Source organism: Bison bison, unplaced genomic scaffold (assembly GCF_000754665.1).
Source record: "Bison bison bison isolate TAMUID 2011002044 unplaced genomic scaffold, Bison_UMD1.0 scf7180017864077, whole genome shotgun sequence".
Classification (NCBI taxonomy): Eukaryota; Metazoa; Chordata; class Mammalia; order Artiodactyla; family Bovidae; genus Bison; species Bison bison.
In genome coordinates, this window is record NW_011494649.1 from 261855 (window position 1) to 280076 (window position 18222).

Genomic DNA, 18222 nt, shown 5'->3' on the forward strand with positions numbered 1-18222 from the left:
CACCCAGGACTGATCTCCTTTAGAATGGACTGGTTGGATCTCCTTGCAGTCCAAGGGACTCTCAAGAGTCTTCTCCAATGCCACACTTCAAAAGCATCTCAGCTTCAGCTTTCTTCACAGTCCAACTCTCACATCCACACATGACCACTGGAAAAACCATAGCCTTGACTAGATGGACCTTTCTTGGCAAAGTAATGTCTCTGCTTTTGAATATGCTATCTAGGTTGGTCATAACTTTCCTTCCAAGGAGTAAGCGTCTTCTAATTTCATGGCTGCGATCACCATCTGCAGTGATTTTGGAGCCCAGAAAAATAAAGTCTGACACTGTTTCCATTGTTTCCCCATCTATTTCCCATGAAATGATGGGACCAGATGCCATGATCTTAGTTTTCTGAATATGGAGCTTTAAGCCAACTTTTTCACTCTCCTCTTTCACTTTCATCAAGAGGCTTTTGAGTTCCTCTTCACTTTCTGCCATAAGGGTGGTGTCATCTGCATATCTGAGGAGATTGATATTTATCCCGGCAATCTTGATTCCAGTTTGCGCTTCTTCCAGCCCAGCATTTCTCATGATGTACTCTACATAGAAGTTGAATAAGCAGGGTGACAATATACAGCCTTGACGTACTCCTTTTCCTATTTGGAACCAGTCTGTTGTTCCATGTCCAGTTCTAACTGTTGCTTCCTGATCTGCATACAAATTTCTCAAGAGGCAGGTCAGGTGTTCTGGTATGCCCATCTCTTTCAGAATTTTCCACAGTTTCTTGTGATCCACACAGTCAAAGGCTTTGGCATAGTCAATAAAGCAGAAATAGATGTTTTTCTCGAACTCTCTTGCTTTTTCGATGATCCAGTGGATGTTGGCAATTTGATCTCTGGTTCCTCTGCCTTTTCTAAAATCAGCTTGAACATCAGGAAGTTCACGGTTCACATATTGCTGAAGCCTGGCTTGGAGAATTTTGATCATTACTTTACTAGCGTGTGAGATGAGTGCAATTGTGTGTTTGAGCATTCTTTGGCATTGCCTTTCTTTAGGATTGGAATGAAAACTGACCTTTTCCAGTTGTGTGGCCACTGCTGAGTTCTCCAAATTTGCTGGCATACTGAGTGTAGCACTTTCACAGAATCATCATTCAGGATTTGGAATAGCTCAACTGGAATTCCATCACCTCCACTAGCTTTGTTCGTAGTGATGCTTTCTAAGGCCCACTTGACTTCACATTCCAGGATGTCTGGCTCTAGGTCAGTGATCACACCATCGTGATTATCTGGGTCATGAAGATCTTTTTTGTACAGTTCTTCTGTGTATTCTTGCCACCTCTTCTTAATATCTTCTGCTTCTGTTAGGTCCCTACCTTTTCTGTCCTTTATTGAGCCCATCTTTGCATGAAATGTTCCCTTTGTCTCTCTAATTTTCTTAAAGAAATCTCTAGTCTTTCCCATTCTGTTGTTTTCCTCTATTTCTTTGCACTGATCGCTGAAGAAGGCTTTCTTATCTCTTCTTGCTATTCTTTGGAACTCTGCATTCAGATGCTTATATCTTTCCTTTTCTCCTTTGCTTTTCACTTCTCTTCTTTCACAGCTATTTATAAGGCCTCCTCAGACAACCATTTTGCTTTTTTGCATTTCTTTTCCATGGGGATGGTCTTGATCCCTGTCACCTGTACAATGTCACGAACCTTTGTCCATAGTTCATCAGTCACTCTGTCTATCAGATCTAGTCCCTTAAATCTATTTCTCACTTCCACTGTATAATCATAAGGGATTTGATTTAGGTCATACCTGAATGGTCTAGTGGTTTTCCCTACTTTCTTCAATTTGAGTCTGAATTTGGCAATAAGGAGTTCATGATCTGAGCCACAGTCAGCTCCTGGAACCTACCAAAAGAGATATGCTACATCAAAAGACAAAGGAAAAGGCACAAGGGACTTCCCTTGTGGTCCAGTGCTTAAAACTCCACACTTCCACTAGAGAGATGTGCGTTTGATTCCTGATCGGGGAACTAAGATCTCATATCCCACATTCCATGTGATGTGGCTAAAAAATAATAGTTAATAAATAACAACAAAGTGTTGCTTTATTTTTAAGAAAAGAAACCATGAGATAGTAGGAGGGGTACAGTCATGATACAGTCAAATCCCATACCAGTCCACAAACATGAAAAATAATTATATCATAGAGGTTCTGCCATAGAAGTGAGTTCTGAGCCCTCAGCCTGGGGGTCTGACACTGGGAGGAAGGACCCCAAGAAAAGCAAGCTTTGAAGACCAGCAGAACTTCATTGCAGGAACTCCATGGGACTAGGGGAAATAAAAAGTCCACTCTTGAAGGATATACACAAACTCTTATGTGCACCAGGACCCGGGGAAAAAGCAATGAATATTAGCCTTCATAGGAGCCTGGGCAGGACCTACCTGAGGTCTTGGAGGGCCTTCTAGGGAAGTGGGGATTGGTTGTGGCACACTATAGGGACAAGGACACTGAAGATGAAGGTACCAGTGAGTATTCATTGGTGTGAGCTCTCCTAGAGGCTGCCATTTTGATACCAAGACCTGGCCCCATCCAGCAGCCTATAAGTTACACAGCTGGGACACCTCAGGCCAAACAACCAACAAGGCAGGGGCTCAGCATCACTCATTAGCAGACAGACTGCTTAAAGTCTTTTAGAGCTATAGCCACTTCTACACATATCCCTTAACAATACCAAGCCGATCAGAGAGACAAGACTCAGCCCCATCCACCAGTGGGAAGATACAAATCTCTCCTATCAGGAAGCTTTCACAAGCCTCTTAGACCAGCCTCACCTAAGCAGGGGCCAGTCACAAGAATCAAGAGGAACAACAATCATGTAGCCTGTGGAATGGAGACTGCAATCACAGGAAATTAGAAAACATAAGACAGCAGAGGAATATGTGACAGATGAAGGAATAACCCCCTAGAAAAAAAAACTAAGCAAGGTGGAGCTAAGCAATCTACTTGAAAAATAATTCAAGCTAATGATATTAAAAATGATACAAAATCTCAGAAAAAGAATAGAGGCATAGACCAAAAGATAGAAAAAATATTTAACAAAGGGCTAAAAGATTTGAAGAACAAACAGTTGAACAATAAAATAGCTGAAATGAAAAATACACTAGGAGAAATCATTAGCAGAGTAAAGAGGCAGAAAAAGGCATAAGTGAGCTGGGAGATAGATTGGTGAAAATAACTTCAATGAACAGAATAAAGAAAAAAGAATGAAAGAAATGAGACAGTTTGAGAAACCCCTGGAACAATATTAACACATCAACATTCTCATTTTAGTGATCCCAGTAGAAGAGAATGAAAAAAGGCCTGATAAAATATTTGAAGAGATAATAGCTGAAAACTTCTATAACATGGGAAAGGAAACAGTCACCAAAGTCCAGGAAGCAGAGTCCCATACAAGATAAATACAAGAAGGAACATGCCAATACAAATATTAATCAAATTGACAAAAATTAAGGAAGAGAAAATGTTAAAAGTAACAAGGGAAAAGCAACAAATAATATACAAGGGAATCACCGTAAGGTTAAACTCTTCAGGCCAGAAGAGAGTGGAAGAATATATTTAAGGTAATAAGAGAGAAAAACTTAAAACCAAGAAAACTCCACCCACCAAGGCTCTTGCTTAGATATGATATGGAGATATTAACAGGTTTACAGGCAAGTAAAAGCTTGTAGAATTTAGCAGCACCAAACCATCTTTTACCACAAATGCCAAAAGAACTACTCCAGGCCAAAAAGAAAAGGCCATGACTAGAAACAAGAAAATTACAAATAGAAAAGTTCACCTGTTAAGGTGAAGATATAGTGAAGATATTCAGTAAAGATACAGTAAAGATAAAAAATCATCTACACACAAATATGTACCAAAATCAGGAACCATGAATAGAGTACAAATGCAGGGTAGTGGAAATGCATTTGAAATTAATAGACCAGCAAGCTGAAATGATCTATATAGAGACTGGTATATCAAAAGAGTGGTAACCACAAACCAAAAACCTATGATAACACACACACACACCAAAAAAAGGTAGTTCAAGCACATTATAGACAGACATCAAATCACAAGAGAACAAAAGAAAAAAAAGAAAAAAATGATCTAAAAATATCAAAACAATTAACAAGAGGGCAATAAGAACATGCATATTTGTAATTACTTTAAATATAAATGTATTAAATGCTCCTACCAAAAGACGTAGACTGGCTGAATGGATACAAAAACAAGATCAATACAAGATCAATACAAAATCAAACAAGACGGATAACAAAAAATCCATATATTTTCTTTTCTACAAAGACATAGTTCAGGTCTAGGGACACATACAGACTGAAATTATGGGAATAGAAAAAGTATTCCATGCAAATGCAATGGAAAAGACAACTAGAGTGGCAATACTCATATAAGGGGAAAAAAAGAATTTAAAATAAAGACTGTTATAAGAAGTAAAGAATGATGACACATCATGATCAAGGGATCAATCAGAGAAGCAGCTATAACAATTGTAAATATCAACACACTCAACATAGTACAACCTCAATACATAAGGCAAATGATAAAGCATTGAAAGGAAAATCTACAGTAACCCAATAATAATGGCAGGCTTTAACACCCCACCTACATCAAAGGATATCATCCAGACAGAAAATCAATAAGGAAACCCAGGCCTTAACCCATTTTTGAATGGGAGATTTTTGCAGAAACTAGCACCTGTGACCAGCAATTTGAAATGTAAGTGAATATTGATACATCTTTGGCCAAAAACATTCAGGTAACAAAACACATGTTATTGTGTCTCTGGACAATAATTTATTAAATGATACATTAGACTACTTGGATTTAATTGATACTTATAGAACATTCCATTCAAAAGCAGCAGAACATATTCTCTCAGTGCACATGGGACATTCTTCAGAATAGATCACATGCTGGGACACAAAGCAAGCCTTGGTAAATTTAAGAAAATTGAAATCAGGGCACTCCCAAGATGACAAAGGGATAGGATGGGGAGACCACTTTCTCCACCACCACCCCCAAACAAATTCATCAAAAGATCATTTGAATGTGGAACAAGTTCCACAAAACAACTTCTGAACGCTGGTGGAGGACATCAGACATCCAGAAAAGCAGCCCAATCTCTTCAAAAAGAGGTAGGACAAAATATAAAAGACAAAAACAGAGACAAAGTATTTATGGTTGGATACCTGTCCTGGGGAGGGAGTTGTGGGGGAGGAGAAGTTTCCACATAATAGGAAACCCTCTCACAGGCAGGTCAGTGGGGAGCTTTGGAATGTTGCTCTAAGAGCAGCATAACTGGAAAAAAATTCAAAAACCACAGAAAAATTTAAAAAACAGTAACTGCAATTACAGACTGAAATTGAGGGCAAGGAATTTCTTCTTTCAGCGGAGAAGTGGCTCAGATGCTCAGGTCTGCCAGCAGTGAGTGGAGGCTGGGCAGGGAGGGGCATCAGCACCTGTCTGACTGTCTGACACTGAACTGACCCCACACTTCCCACAACAGCTCCAGACAAATTCCAAATGATCAGCAAGGCTGCATCATCAGTCCTTGGGTAAAAACTGGGCTTGAGTGCCCTGAGGACAATCTGAGGGGACTAACATGACATAGCATTCAAACCGTGGGAACACTAGAGAGACAAATAATAATAATAGGACCTTTCCTGTGAGAAAACTCTAACGCTGTGCAGTGACCCAGGTGCACTCACAGAGCAAAGGATTGCTCCCTAGTGAATACCAAAGGAGAGAAATTCAGCTGCCATCTAGGGCCCTCCCTCCCTAGAGGCAGAGAGGCAGGTGTGCCACAACTAGAGCCAGAAGGCATGGGGTCACTGCAATCTCAGCCCAGAGACTGCATCTTCCATCAAACTGAGCAGGCTGCCAGTTATTCACCATGTCTATCTGGGATCATGCATGCTTCATATCAGCCAGGAGTGTCACAGCCTGAGATCAGCACCTCAGAGGAGATAATAGCACATCTGAGACTGTGCCCTCAAGGTGCACCCAGCAAACAGAGCAGCCAGGGAGGTGCATAAGATGCACAGCCCACCTGGGATAGTGCACTCGCCATGCACCCAGTCACCTGAGCGGCTTGGACCTGGGAAGGGCACAAAATGCACAGCCCATCTGGGTCTGTGCCCTTGCAGAGCACCTGAGAACCTGAGAAGCTTAGACCTGGGAAGTGCACGAAATGCAGGGCCCACTTGGCACAGTACCCTTCTAGCGCACCCTGGACCCTGAGCAGTGTGGACCTGGGAAGTACACACTGCCTTGGGCTTTGGCAAAACCAGCATTGTCCATATACTGCGACACTCCCCACACATGCCAGTGGGTATTTGTTTGCAATGTCTCTCCCTCTCCACAGCACAACTGAACAAGTGAGCCTGAATAAGTGCTCATCTTCACCCCCTCATGTCAGGGCAGATTCATGCAGAGGAAGCCAAAATAAGCAAAGAAGGGGGAATCACCCTGGAAGTGACAGATGCAACAGATTGAAACCCTGCAGTTAATACAGAGACTGTGCATTTGAGGGGCAACTATAGACTTTGAGAACAACTACAACCCAGAACAATGGACTGTCTGACACTGAACTGACCCCACACTTCCCACAACAGCTCCAGACAAATTCCTAGATATATTTTTACTATTATCACTTTTTAATTTTTTAAAATTTTAGTTCTTTACTACTCCCTTAACTTTCATTTTTATAGCCTATTACCTTTCCTTTAAAAAAAAAAAAACATTTTTAAAAACAAATTTCATATATTTTAAAAAATTTTTGATATTTGTTATCAATTTTGTACCTTTAAGAATCTAATCTTCAGTGTCTGTTTTCACTTAGGGATTTGATTACTGGCTTGATTGCTCTCTCCCTTTTTGATTCTCTCTTTTCTCCTGGTCACCTCTATCTCCCTGCTTCCTCTGCACTTCTCTATATAACTCTGTGAATCTCTCTGGGTGTTCCTGGCTGCGGTGAGATGATTCATCGTTAACTTAGGGGTTTTATCTTCTGTGCTGTATGAGTGAGGAAGTCTTGAGGCTACTGTAATAGGGGAACCAAAATCCAGAGGCAGGAGGCTCAACTCCAGAACTTGAGAATATCAGAGGACTCCTGACCCCAGGAAACATTAATAGACAACAGCCCACCCAAAAGTCTCCATATCTACACTGAAACCAAGCTCCACCCAAGAGCCAGCAAATTTCAGTGCAAGACACACCACACTAATTCTCCAGAAAAATAGGAATACAATCCTGATCATTAAAAGACAGGCTGCCCAAAGCCATACCAAACCCATAGACACCCCAAAACTCACTACTGTACACTTCATTGCACTCCAGAGAGAAGAGATACAGCTACACCCACCAGAACACAGACACAAGTTCCCACAACCAGGAAACCTTGACAAACCACTGGTCCAACACCACCCTCATGGAGCAAACTTCACAATTATGAGGAACCATGACCTTCTACCCTGCAGAAAGGGCACCACAAACACAGCAACCTAAACAAAATGAAAAGGCATAGAAATATCCAACAGGTGAAGGAACATGATAAAAACAGACAAGACCAAACAAAAGAGTAGGAGATAGGCAGCCTACCTGAAAAATAATACAGAATAATGATAGTAACAATGATCCAAAATCTTGAAAACAAAATGGAGTTACAGATAAGTAGACTAGAGACACGGATTGAGAAGATGCAATAAATGTTTAACAAGCACCTAGAAAAATAAGAAGAGTCAATCAATAATGAACAATACGATAATTGAGATTAAAAACACTCTGGAGGGAACCAACAGTAGAATAACTGAGGCAGAAGAAAGGATAAGTGAGGTGGAAGATAAAACGGTGGAATAAATGAAGCAGAACAGAAAAAAAGAATAAAAACAAATGAGGAGAGCCTCAGAGACCTCTGGGACAATGTTAAATGCCCCAATATTTGAATCATAGGTCTCAGAAGAAGACAAAAAGAAAGGGCATGAAAAAATACTTGAGGAGATAACAGCCAAAAACATTCCTAAAATGGGGAAGGAAATAGCCATCCAAGTCCAGGAAACCCAGAGAGTCCCAAACAGGATAAACCCAAGGCAAAACATCCCAAGACACATCAAACTAACAAAAATTAAACTAACTAACTAACAAAATCAAACTAACAAAAATTAAACACAAAGAGCAAACATTAAAAGCAGCAAGGGAAAAGCAACAAATAATTATAAATAGATATGCACCCAACATAGGAGCACCTCAGTACATAAGACAAATGCTAACAAGTATTAAAGGGGAAATTAACAATAACACAATAATAGTGGGGGACCTTAATACCCCACTCACACCTATGGATAAATCAATCAAACAAAATTAACAAGGAAATACAAGTTTTAAATGGTACAATGGACCAGTTAGACCTAATTGATATTTACATGCCTTTCACCAAAGTGGATTTCACCTTTTTCTCAACTGTACACAGAACATTCTCCAGGATAGATCACATTCTGGGCCACAAATCTTGCCTCAGTAAAGTTAAAAAGTTGAAATCAAATTTCAAGCATCTGATCAAAATGTGGTTTAGATATTAACTACAGGAAAATAACTATAAAAAACACAAACATATGGAGGTTAAACAACATGCTTCTGAATAACCAACAGATCATGGAAGAAATCAAACAGGAAATTAAAATATGCATAGAAACAAATGCTAATGAAAACACTACAATCCAAACCTATGGGATTCAGAAAATGCAGTGCTAAGAGAAACATTTATAGCAATACAAGCCTACCTCAAGAAATAAGAGAAACATCAAATAACCTAACTTTACACCTAAGACAACTAGAAAAAGAAGAACAAAAAACCTCGAAGTTAGTAGAAGGAAAGAAATCATAAAAATCAGAGCAGAAATAAATGAAAAAGAAACGAAGAAGACTATAGAAAAGATCAACAAAACTAAAAGCTGATTCTTTGAAAAGATACATAAAATAGACAAATTGTTAACCGGATTCATCAAGAAAAAAAAAAGAGAGAAGAGTCAAATCAAAGAATTAGAAATGAAAATGGAGAAATCACAACAGATAACACAGAAATACAAAAGATCATAAGAGATTACAATGAGCAACCGCATGCCAATAAAATGGACAACTTGGAAGAAATGGACAAATTCTTAGAAAAGTATAACCTTCCAAACCTGAACCAGGAAGAAACAGAATATCTGAACAATGAATCACAAGCATAGAAATCAAAACTGTAATAAAAAATCTTCCCAACAAACAAAACCACAGGACCAGATGTCTTCGTGTGTGAATTCTCCGAAAAATTTAGAAAAGAGCTAACACCTATTCTACTAAAACTCTTTCAGAAAATTGCAGAGGAAGGCAAACTCCCAAACTCATTCTATCAGGCCACCATCACCCTGATACCAAAACCAGACAAAGATGCCACCAAAAAGAAAACTATAGGCGAATATCACTGAAGAACATAGATGCAAAAATCCTCAACAAAATTCTAGTAAACAGAATCCAACAACATATTAAAAAGATCATACATCATGACCAAGTAGGCTTCATTCCAGGGATGCAAGGATTCTTCAATATTTGCAAATCAACCAATGGGATAAACCATATTAACAAATTGAAAGATAAAATCCATATGATTATCTCAGTAGATGCAGAGAAAGCCTTTGACAAAATTCAATAATCGTTTATGATAAAAGCTCTCCAGAAAGCAGGCATAGGAGGAGCATACCTCAACATAATAAAAGCCATATATGACAAACCCACAGAAAACATTATCCTCAATGGTGAAAAACAGAAAACATTTCCTCTAAAATCAGGAACAAGACAAGGATGCCCACTCTCACCACTACTATTCAACATAGTTTTGGAAGTCCTATCCACAGGATTCAGAGAAGAAAAATAAAAGGAATACTCATTGCAAAAGAAGTAAAACTCTCACTGTTTGCAGATAACAAGATCCTCTACACAGAAAACTCAAAGATACCACCAGAAAATTCTTAGAGCTAATCAATGAATATAGTAAAGTTGCAGGATATAAAATTAATACAAAGAAATCCCTTGCATTCCTATACACTAACAGTGAAAAAACAAAAAGACAAATTCAGGAAACAATCTCATTCACCATTGCAACAAAAAGAATGAAATAGGAATAAATTTATCTAAAGAAACAAAAGGCATATATATAGAATACTATAAAACACTGGTGAAAGAAATCAAAGATGACACAAATTGGTGGATAAATATACCATGTTCATGAATTGGAAGAATCAGTGTAGTGAAAATCAATATACTACCCAAAGCAATCTATAGATTCAACACAATCCTGATCAAGCTACTAACGGTATTCTTCACAGAAAAAGAACAAATAATTTCACAATTTGTAAGGAAACACAAAAAGCCTCAAATAGCCAAAGCAATCTTGAGAAAGAAGAATGGAACTGGAGGACTCAACCTGCCTGATTCAGGCTATACTATAAAGCTACAGTTATCAAGACAGTATGATACTGGCACAAAGACAGAAATATAGATCAATGGAGCAAAATACAAAGCCAAGAGATAAACCCACACACCTATGGACACCTTACCTTTGACAAAGGAGGCAAAAATATACAATGGAAAAAAGACAATCTTCTTAACAAGTGCTCCTGGGAAAAGTGGTCAACCACATGTAAAAGGATAGAACTAGAACACTTTCTAACACCATACACAAAAATAAACTAAAAAAGAATTAAAGATCTAAATATAAGACCAGAAACTATAAAACTCTTAAAGGAAAACATAGGCAGAACACTCTCTGACATAAACCACAGCAAGATCCTCAATGACCCACCTCTCAGATAATGGAAATAAAAACAAAAATAAACAAATGGGACCTAGTTAAATTTAAAAGCTTTTGTACAACGAAGGAAACTATAAGCAAGGTGAAAAGGAAGCCTTCAGAATGGGAGAAAATAATAGCAAACAAAACTGACAAAGAATTAATCTCCAAAATATACAAGCAGCTCATGCAGCTCAATACCAGAAAAATAAACGACCCAATCAAAGAGTGGGCCAAAGAACTAAACAGACATTTCTCCAAAGAACATACAGATGGCTAACAAACACATGGAAAGATGCTCAACATCACTCATTATCAGAGAAATGCAACAACACCACAATGAGGTACAATCTCATGCCGGTCAGAATGGCTGCCATCAAAATGTCTGCAAACAATAAATGCTGGGGAGGGTGTGGAGAAAAGGGAACCCTTCTACACTGTTTATGGGAGTTCAAACTGGTACAGGCACTATGGAGAACAGTGTGGAGATTCCTTAAAAAACTGGGATTACTGCCACAAAACCCAGCAATCTCACTACTGGGCATACACACTGAGGATACCAGAACTGAAAGATACATGTACCCTAATGTTCATTGCAGCACTTTTACAATATCTAGGACATGGAAGCAACCTAGATGTCCATTGGCAGATGAATAGTTAAGGAAGTTGTAGTACATATACACAATGGAATATTACTCAGGTATAAACAGGAACGCATGTGAGTCAGTTCTAATGAGGTGGATGAAACTGGAGCCTATTATACAGAATGAAGTAAGTCAGAAAGTAAAACACAAATACTGTATATTGATCAAAATAAACTGTGGGAAATTCTGAAAGAGATGAGAACACCAAACCACCTGACCTGCCTCTTGAAAAACCTAAATGCAGGTCAGGAAGCAACAGTTAGAACTGGACATGGAACAACAGACTGGTTCCAAATAGGAAAAGGAGTACGTCAAGGCTGTATATTGTCATCCTGCTTATTTAACTTATATGCAGAGTACATCATGAGAAACACTGGGCTGGAAGAAACACAAGCTGGAATCAAGATTGCCAGGAGAAATATCAATAACCTCAGATATGCAGATGACACCACCCTTATGGCAGAAAGTAAAGAGGAACTCAAAAGCCTCTTGATGAAAGTGAACGAGCAGAGTGAAAAAGTTGGCTTAAAGCTCCATATTCAGAAAACTAAGATCATGGCATCTGGTCCCATCACTTCATGGGAAATAGATGGGGACACAGTGGAAACAGTGTCAGACTATTTTTCTGGGCTCCAAAATCACTGCAGATGGTGACTGCAGCCATGAAATTAAAAGACGCTTACTCCTTGGAAGGAAAGTTATGACCAACCTAGATAGCATATTCAAAAGCAGAGACATTACTTTGCCAACAAAGGTTCGTCTAGTCAAGGCTATGGTTTTTCCAGTGGTTATGTATGGATGTGAGAGTTGGACTATAAAGAAAGCTGAAACTGAGATGCTTTTGAACTGTGGTGTTGGAGAAGACTCTTGAGAGTCCCTTGGACTGCAAGGAGATCCAACCAGTCCATCCTAAAGAAGATCAGTCCTGGGTGTTCATTGGAAGGACTGATGTTGACGCTGAAACTCCAATAGTTTGGCCACCTCACGCGAAGAGTTGACTCATTGGAAAAGACTCTGATGCTGGGAGGGATTGAGGGCAGGAGGAGAAGGGGACGACAGAGGATGAGACGGCTGGATGGCATCACCAACTCGATGGACATGAGTTTGGGTAAACTCCAGGACTTGGTGATGTACAGGGAGGCCTGGCGTGCTGTGATTCATGGAGCCGCAAAGAGTCGGACACGGCTGAGCGACTGAACTGAACTGAATGTACATATGTGGAATTTACAAAGACGGTAATGATGATCCTATATGCAAGGCAATAAAAGAGACACAGATGTAAACAACTGACTTTTGGACTCTGTGGGAGATGGCAAGGGTGGGATGATTTGAGAGATTAGCATTGAAACATGTATATTCCCATATGGAAAATAGTTGACCAGTGCAAGTTCGATTCATGAAGCAGGACACTCAAAGCCAGTGCTCTGGGACAACACAGATGGATGGGATGTGGAGAGAGCTGGCAGGGCAAGTCAGGATGGAGGGACATGTGCACCCATGGCTGATTCATGTTGATGTATGACAAAAAACATCACAATATGTAAAGCAATTATCCTCCAATTAAAATAAATTAATTTTTTAAAAAAAGAAAACTGAAATAATATTAATCACCTTTTGAGACCACAATGCTCTGAGAGTAGAAATCACGTCATGAAAGAAAACTAAAAAACACAAACATGAGGATCCTAGAGAAAGAAGGACCAAAAACACTAAAAGTTAGTAGAAGGAAAGAAAACATAACGACCAGAGCAGGTAAGTGAAATAGATACTTTAAAAAATAGAAAATATCAATAAAACTGAAACCTGATTCTTTGAAAAGATAAACAAAATTGATAAAATTTCAATTAATCTGGAATAAAAGGGGGAGGGTTAAAATAAATAAAATCAGAAAGAAAAAGAACTTAAAACTAACCATACAAATGATCATAAGAGACTACTACAAGCACCTATATGCCAATAAAATGGACAACCAAGAAGAAATGGATAAATTCTTTAAAAAATACAATCTCCCAAGACTGAACTAGGAGAAAATAGAAAACAGGAGCAGACCATTCACAAGTACTGTAATTGAAACTGTGACTTAAAAACTCCCAACCAAAAAACATGCAGGGTAATATGACTTCACAGCTGAATTCTATCAAACATTTAGAAAAGAGTTAAACCTATCCTTTTTCTGCTGCTCTGCTGCTGCTAAGTCACTTCACTTGTGTCCGACTCTGTGTGACCCCATAGACGGCAGCCCACCAGGCTCCCCCATCCCTGGGATTCTCCAGGCAAGGACACTGGAGTGGGCTGCCATTTCCTTCTCCATATCCTTTTGAAACTCTTCCAAAAAATTAGAGAGGAAGGAACACTTCCTAGATCATTCTATGTTGTCACCCTGATACCAGAACCAGACAGGATACCATAAAAATAAAAGTATACAAGACAGCAAAAGAGACACTGATGTATGGAACAGTCTTTTGGATTCTGTGGGAGAGGGAGAGGGTGGGATAATTTGGGAGAATGGCATTGAAACATGTATAATATCATATATGAAACAAGTCGCCAGTCCAGGTTCGATGCACGATACTGGATGCTTGGGGCTGGTGCACTGCGACGACCCAGAGGGATGGTACGGGGAGGGGGGAGGGAGGAGGGTTCAGGATGGGGAGCACGTGTATACCTGTGGCGGATTCATGTTGATATATGGCAAAACCAATACAATATTGTAAAGTCAAAAAAAAAAGTATAGACCATTACTGCTGATGAACATAGACACACAAGTCTTCAGCAAAATACTTGCAAACCATATCTAACAATACATTAAGTGATTATATACCATGATCAAATGGAATTTACCTGAGGGATGCATGAATTTTTCAATAGCCGCAAATCAATCAGTGTGATACACCACATTAACAAAGCATATGATGATCTCACTAGATGCAGAAAAAAACTTATGGTAAAATTCAACACTGATTTATGATATTAAAAAAAAAAGTACTCCAGAAAGTGGGCAGAGAGGGACCCTATCTCAGTATAATAAAGGCCATATGTGACAAACTTTAAACTAACATCATACTCAGTGATGAAAAGCTAAAAACATATCCTCTAAGATCAGGAACAAGACACGGATGTCACCTCTCACTACACTTATTCAACACAATTTTGGAAGTCCTAGCTTTTGCAATCAGAGAAGAACAGAAATTTCAACTGGAAAAGAAGCAAAACTGTCACTGTTTGCAGATGATGTGATACTATAGATAGAAAATCCTTAAGATGCTACCAGAAAGTTACTAGAGCTCATCAATGAATTTGGTAAATATTGCAGGATACAAAATTAATACATAGAAATCTTGCATATCTAACAATAAAATATCAGAAAGCGAATTTAAGGAAGCAAATTCATTTGACATCACTTCAAAAAAGAATAAAAGACCAAGGAATAAACCTACCTAAGGAAGCAAAAGACCTGTTCTCTGAAAACTATAAGACGTTGATAAAAGAAACTGAAAATGACACAAATAGATGGAGAGATATACCATGTTCATGGTTTAGAAGAATCAATATCATCAAAATGACTATACTACCCAAGGCAATCTACAGATTTAATCCAATTCCCATCAAATTGCCAATGAGGTTTTTCTGTAGATCTAGAACAACAACAACAACAAAAAGCTTAAAATTTGCATGGAAACACAAAGTTCCTAAATAGCAAAGCAGTCTTGAGAAAGATAAATGGAGCTGGAGGAATCGGGCTCCCTGCTTTCAGATTATGCTGCAAAGCTACAATAATCAAAATAATATGGTACTGGCATAAAAACAGACACATAGATTAATGGAACAGGTTAGATGCCCCAGAAATAAGCCCAGCCATTTGTGGTCAATTAATCTATGACAAAGAAGAAAAAAATATACAATAGAGAAAGTCTCTTTAATAAGTGGTGTTGTGAAAACTGAATAGCTACATGTGAAAAAAATGAAATTAGAACAATCTTCAATAGCATATACAAGCATAAACTTAAAACTGATTTAAGACCTAAATGTAACACCACATACATAAAACACTTAAAGGGAAAACACAGGCAGAATACTCTATGACATACATTGCAGCAATCTTTCTGGGTTCACCTCCTAGTGTAATGAAAATAAAAACAAAAAATAAAGAAATGAGATTGAATTAAACTTAAAAAGCTTTTGCATAGCAAAGGAAACCACAAATAAGATGGGAGAAAAAAATTTCAAATGAAGCAACCAACGAGGGATTAATCTTTAATATTTATAAGCAGCTCATGCAGCACAATATAAAAAAATAAACAACCCAATCAAAAGATGAGACAATACAGACATTTCTCCAAAGAGGACAAACAGATGGCCAAAATGCCCATGAAAAGATATGAAAAGATAATTACTCTGATAATTTTTTAAAAAATGTAAATCAAAACTACCATAATGGATCACCTCACACTTCTCAGAATTGTCTTCATCTAATAGGCTACAAACAATGCTGAAGAGTGCTGAGGAAAGGGAACCTGCCCACACTGTTGGCAGGAATGTGAATTGATATAACCACTATGGAGAATAGCACGGGATTTCCTTAACAAACTAAAAATAGAACTATTATATGATCCAGCAATCCCAACCCTGAACATATATCTGGAGAAAATCATAATTCAAAAAGATATATGCATTCCAATGTTTGCTGCAGTGCTATTTACAATAGCCAAGATAAGGAAGCAACTTAAATGTCCATTGGTAGATGAATGCCTAAAAAAGATGTCATACATATATACAATGGAATATTACTCAGCCATAAAAATGAATGAGATAATGCCATTTGCCAAAACATGGACAGACCTAGAGATTATCCTTAAGTGAGGTAAGTCAAACAGAGAATAACAAATATGTGATATGATTTATATGTGGAATCTAAAAAGATGGTACAAATGAAGTTATTTTAGAAAACAGACTCACAGATTTAGAAATCAAACTTATGGTTACCAAAGGGGAAAAATGGAAAAGAAGCATATATTAAGAGGTTGGGGTAACATATGCTGCTAAGTCACTTCAGTCGTGTCTGACTCTGTGCGACCCCATAGACGGCAGCCCACCAGGATTCTCCGGGCAAGAACGCTGGAGTGGGTTGCCATTTCCTTCTCCAATGCATGAAAGTGAAAAGTGAAAGTGAAGCCACTCCGTAAGTGTCCAACTCTTCGTGACCCCATGGACTGCAGCCTACCAGGCTCCTCCGTCCATGGGATTTTCCAGGCAAGAGTACTGGAGTGGGGTGCCATTAAGACAGTATCAGATCAGATCAGATCAGTTGCTCAGTCGTGTCTGACTCTTTGCGACCCCATGAATCGCAGCACGCCAGGCCTCCCTGTCCATCACCAACTCCTGAAGTTCACTCAGACTCACGTCCATCGAGTCAGTGATGCCATCCAGCCATCTCATCCTCTGTCGTCCCCTTCTCCTCCTGCCCCCAATCCCTCCCAACATCAGAGTCTTTTCCAATGAGTCAACTCTTCGCATGAGGTGGCCAAAGTACTGGAGTTTCTGCTTTAGCATCATTCCTTACAAAGAAATCCCAGGGCTGATCTCCTTCAGAATGGACTGGCTGGATCTCCTTGCAGTCCAAGGGACTCTCAAGAGTCTTCTCCAATGCCACACTTCAAAAGCATCAATTCTTCGGTGCTCAGCCTTCTTCACAGTCCAACTCTCACATCCATACATGACCACTGGAAAAACCATAGCCTTGACTAGACGAACCTTTGTTGGCAAAGTAATGTCTCTGCTCTTGAATATGCAATCTAGGTTGGTCATAACTTTCCTTCCAAGGAGTAAGCGTCTTTTAATTTCATGGCTGCAGTCACCATCTGTAGTGATTTTGGAGCCCAGAAAAATAGTCTGACACTGTTTCCACTGTGTCCCCATCTATTTCCCATGAAGTGGTGGGACCGGATGCCATGATCTTCATTTTCTGAATGTTGAGCTTTAAGCCAATGTTTTCACTCTCCTCTTTCACTCTCATCAAGAGGCTTTTTAGTTCCTCTTCACTTTCTGCCATAAGGGTGGTGTCATTTGCATATCTGAGGTTATTGATATTTCTCCTGGCAATCTTGATTCCAGCTTGTGTTTCTTCAGTACAGCGTTTCTCATGATGTACTCTGCGCAGAAGTTAAATAAACAGGATGACAATATACAGCCTTGATGTACTCCTTTTCCTATTTGGAACCAGTCTGTTGTTCCATGTCCAGTTCTAACTGTTGCTTCCTGACCTGCATACAGATTTCTCAAGAGGCAGATCAGGTGGTCTGGTATTCCCATCTCTTGAAGAATTTTCCACAGTTTCTTGTGATCCACACAGTCAAAGGCTTTGGCATAGTCAATAAAGCAGAAATAGATGTTTTTCTGGAACTCTCTTGCTTTTTCCATGATCCAGCGGATGTTTGGCAATTTGATCTCTGGTTCCTCTGCCTTTTCTAAAACCAGCTTGAACATCTGGAAGTTCACGGTTCACATATTGCTGAAGCCTGGCTTGGAGAATTTTCAGCATTACTTTACTAGTGTGTGAGATGAGTGCAATTGTGCGGTAGTTTGAGCATTCTTTGGCACTGCCTTTCTTTGGGATTGGAATGAAAACTGACCTTTTCCAGTCCCGTGGCCACTGCTGAGTTTTCCAAATTTGCTGGCATATTGAGTGCAGCACTTTCACAGCATCATCATTCAGGATTT